This window comes from Harmonia axyridis, chromosome 2 (assembly GCF_914767665.1).
Source record: "Harmonia axyridis chromosome 2, icHarAxyr1.1, whole genome shotgun sequence".
Taxonomy (NCBI): Eukaryota; Metazoa; Arthropoda; class Insecta; order Coleoptera; family Coccinellidae; genus Harmonia; species Harmonia axyridis.
In genome coordinates this window covers 2,456,410-2,472,612 of record NC_059502.1, presented here as the reverse complement: position 1 = coordinate 2,472,612, position 16,203 = coordinate 2,456,410, and positions in this window count along the sequence as shown.

Sequence of the window (16,203 nt, the reverse complement as noted above, 5' to 3'; positions counted from 1 at the left end):
CCGCATTTGGAGTGAAGCTAATCCTCTAGTGTATGTCGAAATACCGTTATATCCAGAAAAACTGACTGTTTGTTGCGCTTTATGGGCTGGTGGAATCATTGGTCTGTACTTCTTCAAAAACGATGATGGCCAGAACGTTACAGTCAATGGTGATCGGTATAGAGCCATGATTACTAACTTTTTCATTCCTGAATTGAACAACCATGATGTCCAGGAGCTGTGGTTCCAACAAGACGGCGCAACATGTCACACAGCTCGTGCCACAATCGATTCATTGAAAGACACGTTTGGTGACCGCCTAATTTCACGTTTTGGACCTGTGAATTGGCCTCCAAGATCTTGTGATTTAACACCGCTAGACTACTTTCTGTGGAGCTATGTAAAGTCATTGGTCTATGCGGATAAGCCACAAACCCTTGACCATTTGAAAGACAACATTCGTCGTGTTATTGCCGATATACGGCCACAAATGTTGGAAAAAGTCATCGAAAATTGGACGTCCAGATTGGACTACATCCGAGCCAGCCGTGGCGGTCATTCTGAGATTGGTAAAAGGATTCAAATCAATTCTTATTTTGATTCTGTTCAGTTCTGATCCATAGTATTGACTTTTTATATTCTCTGAAGTATGAATTTCTGGAATTAATTTTTGATTCTGCATCCTTGGCTCCACTTGATTTCTTGGAAGAAAATTCTTCCTGATTTCGGAAAGATCAAATATATGAAAATTAACATATGATCAAATAGGCTTGTCAACAATAACTGGAAGAAGCTCATCTCGATCTAAATTTGATGTTCACAATCGAATTTATAAGGCAGTTATATCCAATGGAGAATAACTTATAGTATATGTACGTGGTTGTTGTTGCAATTTGCAACTTGAGTCACAATATTATATCAATAATTGTATGAATATTACATAGTTAACAATCACTAGTAAAGATTCCGTTCAAAGCAGTACATTTTTGGAAAGCAAAGAAACTATAGCAGCTACATCAAATCTGATTGGGGTTAACAACAGAATTGATATAATCTACCGGGTGTAGAAAATCGAAATGACCCATTCCCCTCACGTAGAAATTCATTATAAAGTCGATCGAAAAGTGGCATTGTTGCCAAGTTATCGAAGTCGTTAGCGTCCAGTACACCACAACATTCCACAATCCCATTATTTCCTTTGTTGCAGGACACGTTGAAGGCGCTGGGCCTAATGAAAGACAAATGGAGGGTCGTCCATTTGAACGATTGCCAGAGAGGTAGCTAATGAATCTGCGGTCATCTGACCTTTCTCCTAATGAGGGTCCTGTATCTATTCTGATTTGCTCAACGTTTCATGCGGACTAGGCTCATTTAACAGTGACAGATTCGTATGAGCTGGCAGGATTTCCTAGTGCAAACAATTGTTCTTGGAGGTAACCAGGTTATCATCCGCTAAATATTTCCATCTCAATTGTTCCACTTCCGCACTAATCCTAAACAGTCTTAAACATGTCAACAACGTCTTCAGAATGAGGTCAAGATGATGACGCGTATTATCTATATACTGTGTCCATAAAGTATGGAACAAATTCGTTTTTAGCTAAACAGACCATTTTGAGAAATGATCCTGGAACACGTCGATTTTTGATTTTAATTCACAGTATTTTAAAATAATAATCTAATATACAGGGCGAATTACTTGTAATGACGTCACCGTCATTTTTTTTAAAGGAACACACCCATTTCTCTCAATTTTCCGATTAATTAGCTGAGCTGATTCCAAAAATGTATCACATGTTGATTCCAATTGGTACAGGCTGGACAAAAATACAATAGTTTTGTGTGTGCTCATAAAGTAACACGTAACATTCTTTATCAGTTAAATCAACAATATTATCAAAAATACTTATTGTCTAGCGGCAATTGGTTTGAATGTAACACCCTGTAGTTTGTTACATTTTTAGATTAATTAAAATGAGCTGTTTCCAAACATGTTTGGTACTTGTGATCTAGCAGACAGAATATGAAAGAAATTATTTCTTATTTTCATACATTTTTTTTGATCTGAAGATGTAACAAACTACAGGGTGTTACATTCAAACCAATTGCCGCTAGACAATAAGTATTTTTGATAATATTGTTAATTTAACTAATGAAGAATGTAACGCGTTACTTTATGAGTACACACAAAACTATTGTATTTTTGTCCACCCTGTACCAATTGGAATCAACATGTGATACATTTTTGGAATCAGCTCAGCTAGAGTAATCGAAAAATTGAGACAAAATGTGGGTGTTCCATTTAAAAAAATAACGGTGACGTCATTACTCAAAAGTAATTCACCCTGTATATTAGATTATTATTTTAAAATACGGTAAATTAAAATAAAAAATCGACGTGTTTCGGGATTATTTCTTGAAATGAATGAATTTGTTCCATACTTTACGGACACAGTATATATATTAGGAACATAAGGAAGAAAACTGAATGATTAAAATTTTTCAGTTGTATTTTGAGGATTTTAAGGTGAATTGTTTGGAATTTTTTCTGGAAATTGGTAGCAGATTCGACAAAACTATAGGAAACCATACAGATTAGTACTAGATGTGTTCCTGGTAAATGTTTAAAGAGCGTATATTCTGTTAATATTCGCACCGTATTATTCCACATAAACAACAGCCTTGAAAACATCGTTCTCCATAATGTTGATGATGCGAACGAACGATTGAATCTTGAATCATTAATTACTGCCAATATCTTGTATCCATAGATTACGCGATGATAAATATCCTGAGGACAATTTTGAGAAACGTGGGGTTTACATCAATGGCGTTCAATTAGTGATAGGTCCAATATTTGTATACCAAACACGATATTCCAAATTTCCAAGATAATATCATTATGTTTGCTTTATCATCTGTACAAACAATTCTACTTCCAGTGTGTATCATGATGGTTTTCCATTTTGAGACTTCCATCTTGCGTACTACAGATATAGTAAATGTACGTTCCTTCATTATAAGTATAACCAGAATTTTTTTACAGTGGATAGAAATATTGAAGAATTGAATTTTAGATCGTAACTTGGTGTTTGAAAAACGTTTTTATTTGAGGTGTCTGTGACGAATAATTCAGGAGATATAACGATTTCTGGAGGCAAATTCAATTTTTTCCCAAATTTCGTGTTCGAATTTCCTCCAAACTGTGAGGTCTAAGCAAAATCGGTGAGCGGTGCCAGAACTGATGATCCCTGATCAGCCAAATTTCGGTATCCACTTCAAAGGGAGACCTATGCCCAAGCGTTTTTATGAACTAGTTCAAGTGACTTTGAGTAGGCTATACCAGGAAATAGTGCTTTTGAAGATATAAGTCGAAGGCGAACATATAGGGTGTTTTTTTTCGAGGTATATAACGTTTAGTTGGCATTACTGTTCGAGATGGCGACCGATTTAACAGCTGTCAAGTGATTTATTCTCAGTTTGGTTTGGCAATTCATCACGAATAGACTCACGCCTGAACAACGCTTGCAAAAAGTGCAATTTAATTTCGAAAATAATGGTTCTGTGCGGAATACGTATCGCGCACTACTTCCATTTTATTTTGTTTGGCGTTGAAGCGCACTTCTGGTTGAATGGCTACGTCAACAAACAAAACTGCCGCATTTGAAGTTAATCCTCAAGTGTATGTCGAAACACCGTTACATTCATAAAATCTGACTTTTTGGTGCGCTTTATGGGCTGGTGGAATCATTGGTCCGTACTTCTTCAAAAACGATGATGGCCAGAACGTTATATTCAATGGTGATCGGTATAGAGCCATGATGTCCAGGAGCTGTGGTTCCAACAAGACGGCGCAACATGTCACACAGCTCGTGCCACAATCGATGTATTGAAAGACACGTTTGGTGACCGCCTAATTTCACATTTTGGAGCTTTGAATTGGCCTCCAAGATGTTCTGATTTAACACCGCTAGACTACTTTCTGTGGGGCTATGTAAAGTCATTGGTCTATGCGGATAAGCCACAAACCCTTGACCATTTGGAAGACAACATTCGCCGTGTTATTGCCGATATACGGCCACAAATGTCGGAAAAAGTCATCGAAAATTGGACTACATCCGAGTCAGCCGTGGCGGTCATATGCCAGAAATCATATTTAAAATGTAATGCCACAAGATTATCTCGCGGTTTAATAAAATTCATGTCAATCGAATAATCCATCGTTGTTTTATTGCAATTTAAAGTTCTATAGCTCTAAAAAAAACACCCTTTAGTTGTTCACGAGAATTTAGATGTACCTCTGTTAAAAGAGTAGAAGAGAAAAAGAAATATTATTCAAAAATGACCGCATATTTCCAAGAAAACCGTCATACACAAAACCTGAATTCTTGAGCCAAATCTCTGCCAGTTAATAATTCAATCTTTCCAACGGTCCATTTCATGCTCCGACAGCACGAAAAAGACCCCGCAAGAAGGTGAACGGAACCCATATAAAAAATTTGCGTCTCCTAATCGATACCAAGGGACACCGGTGTTGGAGCAACAGGTAAATTCGGGAATGAAACGGTCTTCTGGGAACGTAGCCCAGTTGGTCCTATGATGAATGTTTTTTGAATCGATTCAAGGAGCCTTTCAGCATTCCCAAGTGTATTCAAGGGCCACTCAAGCATTTTTCACATCGTGCATTCGGCATACTCATTGTCGGTAAGGCGTGAAATATGTCAGGTAGTTTCGAGCACTCTCCGTCTGAAACGCTACTTTTGATACGATGCCCAGGAGTGGGAATGGGAACATCTATTGCTCTCTCTGTAGAATGAGGTGTTTCCAGGGATTGGAGGTCTCTTAAACTGCCGTATCTATGCGGCTCCGTCTGTGTAAACGGAATCTGGAAGGATAATTTGCAAGGGAAATATGTTGAGTCCGTTTGGACTGTGATGTTGTCGTTAACAGAAATAGAAAACTACCATCTAGCCTACACTCTTTCCCTCAGAACTATTAACGCATTTTCGTTTAATGATGTTTTCAATTTGGGAAACTAAAGATTGCTGATTAACTAACTCTCTGATACGCTGAATCATCTTCAAGTTTGACGTTGTTTCGACAACGATGTTGTCATCAATGATTTGAGGATTCTAACCAACCAATTACCTCCAAGTACTGATGATATCGTTGTTGAAACAGTATTTTCGTTAGAGCTCATAGATTGACTCAAATAATTTTACTAAAAATTGACTGCCGTAAGAATAAGAAATTTGATATTATCATCGAAATATTGATCTACATGTCCATTTTACGAGGAAAGGAAATAATCTATGGCTTTTCATTGTAAGGCTGTGACCAATATCTGTTGTGTAATTTTTCATAAAGCTGTCTAATAATACATAGATTAGTTATTTATAATACAAGTGCAGAAGGCATTGATATTCTTCCACGAGTTCAAAATTCAAAAACGAGCCACGAAGTGGCGAGTTTTGGAATGAACGAGTGGTAGAATGAGCCTTCTGTACGAGTATTATACATTATTTTCTCTAATTCATTGCATTTTCATTGAAATTAATGAAATATTTCCATAAATATATTTTAGTGATTTTTGCATCGAAAAATGTTGGTTGGCAGAACTGATTTCTTTAAGGCAAATTGATGAATTGACAGATAAAGCCGTGGCGGAAAGTTCGGAGTACCAACATAGAATAATAAAATATAACCATGAAAACTGTGCGTTTCTGATTTTGTTCTACAAGATGTGGAAGAATGAACGGAATAACCACAGAATTAGAGAAACACCTTTAGGACATTGTGCAGTGCAGAGCATTGGCTCCAACATTTAACAGAGAAAGATGAAGATTTAGATCACCTCACCAAAGAAAAAGCTACAGAATTTTGAATTTCAAGCAATGATAGGACAATATTAATTAGTCCAATATATAGAAACAATCAAAACTAGATAGTTACTGCGCTCAGCTGATGAAATGTGTCTTACTTCTATTTGCAGTCGATTCCCCTCTTTCTATCCTCTTTCTATCTACGCCCTATCCACATATTATTAGATCATTCATTCGATTATATAGACCTTGGTGACATAATTGTGTTCCTGAACAAATGTACAAAAAAGGACTTTATATTTAGAATGCTGAAGAAATATTCTGCATTTTCTTGATTACCTATTCACTATTTATGCAATATATTATATTTACCGTGAACCTGAGCGTTATAAACATAGATAGAGGGAGCATATGTCATTTTCGGTAAGCAAATTTTGTCCCCAACATGAACTATCAAATTTGACATAAAGCGCGCGGAAATGAAAACATATCAGTGATACGATATTTCCCTCAATTCGCGAGTTTCTCCATAAAGAACGCACTTCTTATATCCCTTAGTGAATCAACGTTTTATAACAACTCGAAATATATTGTAATAAATACCTAAATATATCAGAAATTCAGAAAAAACTTCAAGCGCGCCAAACGACGTGAAACAACCGATGACATTAGGAAAGCAAAAGTTGCCAAACCTTGGATTTCAGCAGGTAGATACAGAAAATAATAAATATTTTGCTTTTTGAAATTCGACAATTAGGAAAGATATCAGATTCCAAATATTCAAATCTGCATATTTAATCTGGAATCACTCAAATAATTATATTTCATTCAGTATAATACACCTTGATAATGATATAGTAAAATTGTGGATTTGAAAATATATCACAATTCGACAACGTAACATTTCCATGTTGGGGACATATAAAAATTGCGTTAACTCCCTCTATTTATATTTATTAATCTATGCCGTCAAGTAATTCAGTATTTCCTCAATATTTTCATGGAGATCGTATTTTCTTCAAATTGGTTCCATTTCATGACAAAATGCTGGAATTCGGAGTCAATGAATTACAATTGACCCTCGCCAGAAGGAGGTTTACAAGCCTCGAATGAAAACCACCTCTTCTCCGTGTTAACGAAAGACAAGTTTTGAGAAATTAGACGCCACCAGAAAGCCCCTCTAATGAATGCGGAAAGTGCCAGAGAAAAACCAACAATGTTTCCTGCTTCTTGACAGATTTGACCAATCAACCTCGAGGATATATTAGGACGGCACCTTCAACGGCACTCCTAACCTCACTTTATCGCGTAATATAGACAACGTCGGCACGATAACCCCATAAACTTTACACAGTCACGTCTAGTTTGGTTTAGAGCTTCAGTTTCAGGGAATGCTTCCCATTTCAGTTGAAACGAAATACGTTTCTCATGGATAAGGAGTAATGAGAACAATTCATCGTTTATTCTATTGTTATTTTATCCCCAGTTCTTTTGCAGCAAATTATGTGGAAATTGAATTTGTCGTTGCTTCGAATACTTACATTAGTGAATTGCCATTTTCAGTAATGGCGTAGTTCTGACTTATCAAATGTCAAAAGTTTGCCTTGATAGCAGGCTATTCATTATAAAACCTCTATTTGAATAATTTATTATAAAGGGTGTTTTTTTTTCGAGGTATATAACTTTAAGTTGGCATTACTGTTCAAGAAGGCTACCGATTTAACAGCTGTCAAATGATTTATTCTCAGTTCGGTTTGGCAATTCGTAATGAATAGACTCACGCCTGAACAACGCTTGCAAATAGTGCAATTTCATTTCGAAAATAATGGTTCTGTGCGGAATACGTATCGCGCACTACGATCATTTTATCGTCGACAAAATCATCCATCAGAGCAATTAATTCGATTAACCATAGAACGTTTTCTCACCACGTTTACTCTTATTGATAACTCGCATCCCCAGAGACGCCGTACGATGCGTACAGAAGAAGCTATTGCTGCTGTAGCATTGAGGAAGACCCGAATGAGTCTATCCGCCATCGAGCACAGGAATTGGATCTGTGTCCATCCACTTTATGGAAGATTTTGCGGAAGGATCTTGGTTTGCGTGCTTACAAAATCCAACTCGTGCAAGAATTGAAGCCAAACGATCATCAATTAAGGCGTAGATTCGTCGAAAGGGCCCAAAATGAGATTGCCGTTGTTCCCGATTTTCATAACCGAATTTTGTTTAGCGATGAAGCGCACTTCTGGTTGAATGGCTACGTCAACACACAAAACTGCCGCATTTGGAATGAAGCTAATCCTCAAGTGTATGTCGAAACACCGTTACATCCAGAAAAACTAACTGTTTGGTGCGCTTTATGGGCTGGTGAATCATTGGTCCGTACTTCTTCAAAAACGATGATGGCCAGAACGTTACAATCAATGGTGATCGGTATAGAGCCATGATTACTAACTTTTTCATTCCTGAATTGAACAACCATGATGTCCAGGAGCTGTGGTTCCAACAAGACGGCGCAACATATGACACAGCTCGTGACACAATCGATTTATTGAAAGACACGTTTGGTGACCGCCTAATTTCACGTTCTGGACCTGTGAATTGGCCTCCAAGATCTTGTGATTTAACACCGCTAGACTACTTTCTGTGGGGCTATGTAGAGTCATTGGTCTATGCGGATAAGCCACAAACTCTTGACCATTTGGAAGACAACATTCGCCGTGTTATTGCCTATATACGGCCACAAATATTGGAAAAAGTCTTCGAAAATTGGACGTCCAGATTGGTATTCAAAATGTTTTATGACAATTCCTCAACAACAGGGTGAACCTGACAACCCATCGCACCTAGTGTCAATATGTTAGGTTATTTTTTTTGGCATAAAATACGTAAATTCAAAAATGAAACTTGAGAAACAAGTAATTCGTTAATACCACATTATATCTACGCTACTGGCGAGTAGATCTCATACTTACACCCTGAGTGAACGCTGCAGCCATTTATCAAACCAATTTTTTCAACGTACACCTGAGAAATTGTTTCGAACAGATGAAAACACTCCAATGAATGCCTCAGCCGCCTTTGATAAATGCCACACTGGCTATCTCAATGGCCTCTAAATCCACAAGGTTCTTTTATTTAATGCAGGTTTACCTCCCTACCCTGGGACACTGGTATTCTTCACGAAAATCCTAACAGAATGTAGGGATATATTGCAGAGGTTCTCCTTCAAAGGCTCAAGTGGGGTAAAGGGTAAATTGTGTCGGATTTCTAAGCACAGGGTGGGTCGAATTTGTTTTGCAAGGTGTATTTGAGCAACATCCTCCACTAAGATTGTTATTTAGTGGAAATACGTGCGAATGTATACTGAATTTAGTTATCATGAGTCAGCACACAATTAGAAAATATAATAAATATGGAAAGATTTTTCTCTCTTTATTTGATTTTCAGTCGCTGTGTACATTCCAGGTATTTTATAGAGTTCAATGGTATTGGAAGACAATAGCTCAAAAGAAATTTCAAATGGAAATCGCACTGTGATTCGCCATATAAAGCCAGAAATTAAAATTCACTATCTTGCCTAAAAATTCAAGATCGAAGTCATCTGAATATTCCCTGAAGGAGATTTCTCTATTCAAAATTCCCAGATAAAAAAAATGAGTTCTCCTCAAAGCCATAACAATAATTCGAAATTTACGATTGGAGCAAACTACCGATAGCCTCGTAACAAAGCCATCAGGCCAAAAATAAGAAGAGGCAGAATAGTTTTATGCTCTCTGAAAATTGCTCTGTGATCAACCAGCGATTCCATCGAATTCAATAACAGCGCCTGGCTTTACGTTCCATTAAATTCCATACTAAAATTCAGCAGTTCCAGTCGATATGCAAATTTTAATACGGAAATATTTAATTAGGGTATTAAGCGAATTTATTCGCCAATAGAATTGTACAATAATCTATCATGTCTGGGCCATTATGAGCATTTCCATACCTAATGAAATGTAAATATAGCTGGTGGTGGTTGGGTTTGAATTTATATGGTTGCACATCGTCCGTCAGATGGGGTTTCGGTCACATTGAAATTAGGTTACGATCGAACGTTCCATTGATCTAATGACATCTTTCAATCGGATGTCACAACATAAGTGTAATACAATTAAATGCCTGGTTTTGGTTCGATTGGAATCGGAAAATTATATGAAGGAAATAGAGAAATAATTCATTTATTACAACAGTTTTTTGTGCACATGTGTCCTTTTGTTAGGTTAGGTTATTGATGTGAAAATTCAGAATTCTCCAAACGCTGAGGGAAATTTTGAAAATGGTCTACGTATTGGGCCCCCACTTCGGAATTTCAAATGCATTTTTGTCTTCTTTAGAAGTTATTCCGAAAGAAATTGTGTTGAAAGACTTACGAGATTCAATATTTCATTGCATATCACTCAGCAAGTGAATTAAGTACTTGAGCCCAACTATGCATAGCGGAAATAGGTTGAAACTGGCAAAAAGAGCAATGAAACGTGCAATTCTGAGGATCTCATTGAAGGATAAAATTTGAAATGCAGGAGTGAGAAGACCAAATAGAGATGGGCAAGTAACATAGCCATACAGAACCCAGATAAAGGGACAATACGGACGCTACAATGAAGACCACGCGAAACAAAGAGAAACTGAGGTTGATCACAACAAATATTGTTACACGATATCAGAAAATAACGGGTTAAAACTAGGAACAACAAAACAGAAACAGGAAGAAAGATGAACTTACAAAAAGGGCATCAAGGTTGACACCTGTTGGTCTTGAGCCCTTCTATGTGCTTGGAAAATACCAATACAAGACAGAGGTCCAACAATGGGATAGGGACAATAGGGAAACTCTCTGGAGGAATACTCCGGGTCTTGCTTAGGCAAAGAAATTTGTTGTGCTTTCACCGACCAATACCAGTAAGCTTCTGAAGCTACCACGAGATGAGCTTCAGGAAATGGTCCTGCTGACAGGACACTGTCGGTGCAAATACCTTTTGTACCGCATGGGTAATCAGCAGATGAGATCTGCAGACTCTGTGGAAATGAGGTAGAAACAGCAGAACACTTAGTGTGCAAATGCTTTGGGCTGACTGCCAAAGAATCACTAATATGGGAAAGTCAGTTCTGGATACTCACGAAGTAATAGTCAAGGCTCCTAAGTCGTGGGGGCTGGAGTATATTTCCAAGTCTTCTACCCATGATGTCCCAAACATGCTGTATGGTCGAAAGATCGGGTGATATGGGCGGCCATGGCAAAAGATTCACATGGGTCGCTTCGAAAAAGTTAAAACTAACTCTGGCAACATGAGATCGGGCATTATCTTGCTGAAATATTGGATGCTCGAGCCGGTTTAGGTAAGAGAGAACATATGGCCCCACTGTTTCTTGAAGGTAATGCAGGCTGTCATGTTACCTCGATTGAAGACTAAAGGTGACCTACTCGCATGTTCAATATAACCCCATACCATGAGGCCTACTGTCAGGTATACATGACGCTCAACATCAAACTGAGGTTCACGTCTTTCTCCCCGACGTCGTCTTACCCTTCATCGGTCATCATGTGCACCCAAGGAGAATCGAGATTCATCAGAAAAGACGACCTGATGCCATTCCACATTCCAATGATGACGTTCTCTGCACCACTGTAATCGTTACCGGCAAAGCTCGACCGTCAGAGGTAACACAAGATGAGGTCGATAATACTGCAGTCCAAAAGACCTTATCCGGCAGTAAACCGTTCGGACGGTTACACGATGGCCTTGTTCTCCTAATCACTTCTCATCCAAAGATCGAGTTATCGCAAATCGGTGTCTAATAGCCATAAGTCTTAGACGTCGATCTTGAACTTCAATTGTGCCTCTTCGACGTCCGGTGCCTCCTCTTCTTCGATTTTGCGCATTATCAAACCACGCTTGACAATATCTCATAACAGTAGTTGGATTTCTGTTCGTACGGTTAGCGATTTCTCTAAATGACAACCCCGCCTTCCGTAGACCAATAATTCGACCTCTTTCGAATTCACTCAGCTGGCGATAAATCCGCAACAATTTCATCAAATGAAAATTGACTTTGAATCTCCTCGAACAGCTGGTTTGTTGTAAAATTAAAAAAACTCGCAAAAAACGACTATAATATTCAAGTAACAAAAATTGTTCACATGAAAAAACCTTCACATTTTTTTTCTCCAAATTCAATTCATGTTTTCCAAAACATTCAAACAGGTCCTTCTGGGTGTTGCAGTTTCGTTGTCAGTTAGAACATTTACTTGTCGAATGTCAAAAGATGACAGTTTTAAAAATGTTAGCTGCCTAGATAACTGGCTATTCAAAATGAAACCTCCTATTGCAAACTACTTTACAGGGTGGCCATTTGAAAACGAAACAGACGAGATTACAGACGAAATAAAGTTTTTCGATAGAAATGCTCGGACAGGTCGATTTCTGTTTCGAGGGGGACAACTTAAGATGTAGGTTACGGACGCATAGCGCTTCAACCCTTGCTACTACAACCCTCACCCCCAAATTTTGAATAGGAAAGATAGGGTGAGTGATACCTCATTTGAAAGGTATTTTTATACTGATTTCAGCACAGTAATTGTTTTTTCATTTTATGCATTAGTTCTCGAAATATTCTTAACTAAGTATTTGAAAATGAAGTGGTGTTTTCATGGCACTTGTAGTGTTTTGTGAAAAATCGACATTTTGAGCTTCAAAACAACCATGACTGTGGCTTCCTTCCTAACTAACTAACGCATGAATATTTCGAGAACTAATGCATAAAATGAAAAAACAATTACTGTGCTGAAATCAGTATAAAAATACCTTTGAATTGAGGTATCACTCACCCCATCTTCCCTATTCAAAAATTGGGGGTGGGGGTTGTAGCAGCAAGGGTTGAAGCGCTATGCGTCCGTAACCTACATCTTAAGTTGTCCTCCTCGAAACAGAAATCGACCTGTCCGAGCATTTCTATCGAAAAACTTTATTTCGTCTGTAATCTCGTCTGTTTCGTTTTCAAATGGCCACCCTGTATTTTAATTTCCTCAAAACTATTCGAGGATATACCGTTTTTGGTATATTTTATTCTTCCATACAGAATGCAACTTGATAAAGCCCCTGAATAACATTTAACCTCTCGGGCAATCCCTTCCAATTCAAATTCTGAACAGCAGAATCGACATTACGTTCTGACACTTCTCGAAACCCATTACGAATATCAATGTGACGTTTTTCTTGTTCCGTGAAACGAAAATTGCTTCCCCCACCACCCGGAGAGAACCGCATGATGTGAAATAAATATCAGCGTTCGAAATGAAACAATCCATCCCGGTGATCCCGTAAAATATGCCCGTTTGGCAAGCGGCAATTCCAATTCTTACCGCCATCTATCTCTGGAACGACGACCTAATGGTAGCACTGTGGAAAATCTACGGTAATGAATTATTCCATTTTTTCTTCACGGTCTGAACGCGATGTTTCCCAATTATAATCACGGACTAGGAGAATTTGAACGTGGGAAATTTGTCAGGCTGTTGGCCGACAGCGGAAAAAGCTGGAAAGGGTCATCAGCCTGCGGAGAATCATAAATGGCCCAGACTGTATGTGAAGGCGTTCCGTATGTCATCATCAAACGCTTGGCCTTGTATTTTATGCGGTTTCGTTCCCTAGTAATGGGAATCGATTTGGTCTTCGCTGATGATGGTCGAAATTGAAAATAGCACCAAATCAAATTCCAAGAAATGAAGGGAAAAAGTTCTTGACATATCCAACATACACAGTTTACCATCTCAAAAATCACTTGATATTGTTTGGAAACTTTTTGGAAATAAATGTGATGAATGGGGAAAAACTAACGTGATTTTAGGACCTTTCGAGGACTTGTTCAAATTCAAAATCATATAATTTCTTCACGTATCAATCATTAGCCAGCAAAGAACTGCGACCAAGTTGATCTCTTGTTCCTAACCCTACCTATTCATACAAACCCAGGGAGGCCATTGATGCTGTTAATGAAACTCATGGTATGAGGTTCTATTGAACATGCGAGTAAGTCATCTTTAGTCTTCAATCGAGGTAACATGACATCCTGCATTACCTTCAAGAAACAGTGGAGCCATATGTTCCCGCTTACCTTAACCGGCTCGAGCATCCAATATTTCAGCAAGATAATGTCCGACCCCATGTTGCCAGAGTTAGTTTTAACTTTTTCGAAGCGACCCATGTGAATCTTTTGCCATGGCCGCCCAGATCACCCGATCTTTCGACCATACAGCATGTTTGGGACATCATGGGTAGAAGACTTGGAAATATACTCCAGCCCCAAAAGACTTTGGCGGCTCTGAGACACAGAAAGCTTGGGATAGTATCCCTCAAGAAGAAATAGACCATCTTATTTCATCAATGCCAAGACGTGTTGGGGAGTGTATGGAAAATCGCGGTAGACAAACACATCATTAACAAATTTATTAAAAAAATTGTAAACCCTTCATTTTTTCAAATTTCAATCAGTTACTCCTTGCTGTATTATCTATGTTTCACCAAAAAAAAATTAAACAGCTCCTTCTGGGCGTTGCAGTTTCTTTGTCAGTTAGTGTGCTACGCCATTACTAAAAATGGGATGATACACGTTTCAACAACACAATGAAATTGTGAACCTCTCCGGTATAGCCAGTTTCTTCTCTATATGCAAGAAATTTGAATGAGCTCCGATGAACTGATCCCAAAAAAAGATGTAAAGATTCACCTGTCGAATTCCTTCTGAAATTCAATGTGAACAACTTAGGAACAACGTCAAAGCCAACTACAAAGACATGCAGCATGTATTTTGAACCTAAATAAGCCTATAGATATCTGCTCCGGCAGTGATTTGTTTGACACTGATAACCAACTTTATACTCTATCACAAGTATAGACTACATAACGCTCAAATTGCAGAATAGAGCTCCAGGCGTTAATTCCCAATTACATGATAATGATTGCGCCCTTCAGCAATCACAGCGCAACGTCCCATTCCTCCACAAAGACCTTAAAATATTCTTTCATCAACAATTCACCAGAGGCCAGTAAATTCCGCGTTACAGCAGTCTTTCCAGGCCAAAATTCAAATCCAGTCCCCGTAAATTAGTCCGTAGAAAGTCTCAGGTCCCCTAAGGGGACCTCTAGGTCAAAATACGGCAAGAATGATGCGCCCTTCTTGGCAGGACTGCGTATGCAAATGGAATTCAATTATTATTTACCAGGGCTGTTCCTGGTGCCGGTGGCAGCAAAACATTATGCGCAATTAGACCCTATCTAAAGTATCTCGAACGTCTTGCTACCCTTTCGACGTCCCGGGTCGTTTTATGTTTTGCCTCATTAGGATCAAACCCTTTCCCTTATGAACCTGAGTTATAACCTTCTTATTGAATTCAATAGGGCGAGTAGAGACTGCCCTGTTCGCTGCGTAGACACGCTCTGGAAAACGGAGGGGAAAATTTAATTTCATATTCTCCGGTGGGGCCTTTCTGGGTGTAGTTGATGACGGGGGAGCCGAATAATGAGAGATAGCTTTCTGATCGGGATGATGTTGTCTATATGTGTTGGGATGTACGAGATTTTTGGTAATTAAATCTGGCTGGAGACGTCATGTTGGGATGTTTTGTTTTGGGTTATTTGAAGGGTGAACTGGGATTCAATGAAGGGGTTAAAAAACGCTTCTTGATGTTGTTAATTTACTTATCACGTAAAAAAGTGAGGAGAAGCATTGCTATTCAACCAAATGGAAGGAGATAATGTTTTATTTTTATTGCTATGTTGTTGCTGCAGTCGATTTCTGTTCAAGAAAAGCAATATTTTATACAGTTTGAGACTCAGAAAGCTCTCATATTCCAAAAAAATCAATGTGTGAGAATGGACTTCCCAGTTGGAGTGATATCCAACGTCGGGTTACAATTGTAGGATTTCACATATGCCTACTTATGTAGTTTCGTCCCTGGCACACACACCGGACTCATCAGTGTGACTTTGGTATATTTGTGTGTGCCGTGTCACAGACGCTTGGGGAATTTATTATATCGGGAGCCGCCGGGACTCGAACCCGGCACCTTGTCGCATCTCGGTGAGGGAGAGTCTACACTCTTATTCTCTAGGCCACCGAGTGCTGTGTTATTGTTGTTATGTGGAGCTTTATGGGTCGCCACACAATCAACGACCTACAAATCTCAGACAATGCTTACCGTAGCAGTAAGCGAAACGTCAAGTGGAAAATCGACTGAAAAATTCCACTTTCTATTCCATCAACATGTCTGGGTCGTCGAAAACGACCTTCAACCGATTGCACCCACCCCTCGAACGACACCTTGAACGGTCCGAACTAAATCAAGCCATCGCAGCCA